Source organism: Austrofundulus limnaeus, unplaced genomic scaffold, assembly GCF_001266775.1.
Source record: "Austrofundulus limnaeus strain Quisiro unplaced genomic scaffold, Austrofundulus_limnaeus-1.0 Scaffold1887, whole genome shotgun sequence".
Lineage (NCBI taxonomy): Eukaryota > Metazoa > Chordata > Actinopteri > Cyprinodontiformes > Rivulidae > Austrofundulus > Austrofundulus limnaeus.
Window position 1 is genome coordinate 24,270 of NW_013954289.1, and position 3,277 is coordinate 27,546.

The following is a 3,277-nucleotide window of genomic DNA, read 5'->3' on the forward strand; positions in this document are numbered from 1 at the left end:
CAACAACAACAACAACAAATTCTTGTGACAGAGACCCCAACTGGACCCTTCAGCTCTAAAGTGAACGCTTCCATCTCTCTCCTGTCATCATCTCTCTGAATTAAGTCCTAAACCTCATCAGATGTCCCGGATCAGACCTGAGGGCATGCGGACCCGGGACCCGGGACCCGGGACCGGGGACCCAACCTGTGACACTTACTGTTCAGAGGAGCCTCTCAGTCAGACAGTCTTCCTGCGGGACGCACGGAGGTTTGGTTCTATCCAAATGGACCCAACAGACCGTCTCTTTAGTTAGAAACTCCACTGAAAAGGTTGAGATCTCCTCAGCGTCACTGGCATCAGGTTCTGAAGACCCACTCACACAATCTCTGGTCGATGGCTCCACACACACAAACACACACACACAAAAAAACTTCCCCGAGTTACGAAACTGTCCTCGATTTGTGCGCAAAGTGTCGGCGTGTGCGCTCCTGTCAGCGGCTCGCACGTTTGTGCCGCTGCCGCTGCGTCACAAGATCCTGTTTGTTCTCCTCCAGGGGTCGGACCATTGGGCGGAACCTGGGCGGGGTGTGTGGGCGTGCGCGCGCGTGTACGTGTGTGTGTGTGTGTCTGTGTGTGTGTTTGTGTGTGAGACCTCAGCAGAAGCTGTTAAAGCCACTGCAGCTGTAACTTTTCTCAACTCGTGCCAAGACAAATGAGCAGAAGCCAAGAAGTCACTTTTTGTATCAGAGGATTGATTTAGTCTGAACACATAAAAGAAATCTGTTCATAGGAAATATATTTCGTTTAAAGTTGGAGCTGATCTGAGGACATAATGCTTTCTGGGAAAATTATATGACTGATGAGGTTTTTAAACTAAAAAAAAATGCCTGGAGTTTTAGGTTTACTTCGCTTCATTTTATTGTAATGGTTTTACTTTTGTCACAAGTTTGCTGCATAATTTCCTTTTCTGTAGCCAAAGTTTGAACGTTGCGTAAAATCTGAATAAAATCAGAATGCAATGATAAAACCTTAGTTTATTCACAAGATAAACAAATGTTTAAACCAAAAACTGCAACATTTTTGGGATAAAATTGCCTTTTTTTTCTTCTTCTTGCAACAGCTCAGAAAAGACAAACAACAAACGTAAGTGGTACAGAAAACAGCTGAAAAAATTATTTTTTCAATAATCTTTGACTGGCAACAGATTACCAGGTATAAAAAGAGCCTTTTAGAGAGACTGAGTTTGTCAGAGACTAAAGAGACTCACCTTTCTGCAAGAGACAGTCAGAATGATGAATCTAAAAATAAGGAAACAACCTCAGAACAAAATAAAGTTTGTGAGACTTTGCATCATCAGCTGATGATACAGTATCATTAAAATTACACTGTTAAACACAAATATTAACTAACAGGCATAAAGATACAAAAAACAGCTTGAGTTCAACTCTTGAAGCAACAAGTTTTCTTCACTGCATTGAAGAGCTGCTGAGGCATCAGAAACACAGTGTTAATCTTCTTTTGTACTTACATTATGATAATCTGAAAGACTGTAAAACATTATTACAAAATAATCCAAGTATAAAATTAAGATGTTGCCAAATATAGAAACTCTTTATCAATAGGGTATATTGATTCAGACATTCTTAATATACAGGAATATTATTTATGCAAAAGCTGCTATTTATTATAGTCATATTTAATTTGAAGTGATCTTAAGTTTTCTTTACATGTTATCTGATGAAATTTTGAATGATGTAATTAATTATTTGTTTGGCTGTTTTTTTCTCTCTTTTTTCATTCTATTACCTCCATTTCCATTCCATTTGTTGAGTTTGCGCAAGTTTTGGACTTTTTTAAGCACTAATAAGGTGCATAAATCAAGGGGTAAAGCAGCGATGTATAACACACAAGTCACCTTCACGTCACAAATTAAATAAAACAGAATTTGTTAAATTTTCCAATTTTTCATTAAAAAATGCAAAAATACCAGTTTTATAGAAATCCCATGTGATTCCCCAACAGCTAATCATGCTAACCATACACACCCTGACATTTAACAATAATCATCACAAAGCAGTTTATCTCCTAAAACTTCTTTAAATAACTCATCGTGAATATGAAAACATCTGCAAATAAGTTGAGTAAAAAGCTTGAGCAGCTTATGGAAGCAGTAAAAAAAAAAGAGTAAATGCAGTCAATGAATTTCCATTTGCATACTGTGTGAGTGTGTAATTTGAAAAATGTAATTACAACAACAAGACTGTTTACAAGAAAGGCTGTTGGGACACTTGTCAGAGAAAATGAAACTCAGGTAAAACATTTCCTTCCCAGTTATGGAAAACACAGATCAGGTGATCAGGTGTGTAAGAATGAATCAGAGTCTTTGTGAGAAGTTTAGCTACTGATCCTGCACAGATAATCATCATTAAGCATCAATATTCAGTTAAACTACATTCAACTAACCTTTCAAAAGTATCTTTAAAAATTAGCCGTGCGTTCAGTAATGAAAAGAGAATAATTTATGCTACACATGTGAACCCACTGAACCATTAGTTTTGGCAGGACTGGGAGCATCAAACTAGTCAGACGTGTAGCTCTGGCACGTTCGCACAGATTCACAGAAGTTTTACTGCCTGAAAAGTGTAATCATCCAGAGCATTAAAATCACTCAGGAGTCCATAAAATGTGTGAAGATATAAATCAATACATCACAAAGGTGCGGTGAAGAAAACACTACTCAGGCATTTGTCATCTTCTAATATATATAAATTAAGTGAACTCATGTGAAACGTCCGACACGCTTTTGAAATGATGACCAACAAGAGTGTATCTGGTGAGGGTTTTCACAAATATTTGACGGGTGGTATTTAGAAGCTGGGGGAAGGTTATGCATAATTAATATCTTACCTGTTGTAGATAGCTCTTTGAACGACCTCAGTTGGGAGTTTATTTTTGACCAAACTTACGAGCTAAAAATCTCTGCTGGAAATCGTAAATCATAAAAGTCATAAATTCCTGCTGAAAATATTGCAGCTTTCCCAGGAAGTGCTACCGTTAACTGCTACTGTTGCATTTTGTGTTTGAAAGCAACCATCAAAATCATTAAAATGCGTAATTAAACTTGAGTTTCACTCATTTAGATCACCCAAAAAACAAAACAAAACATGGATTGCCTATATTTTCAGTCAACAATGAATAAATAAAACTTGCAGAAAACAAGGTTGCAGAAGATCTTAACAAATTGTTGGAAGGAAGGAAGGAAGGAAGGAAGGAAGGAAGGAAGGAAGGAAGGAAG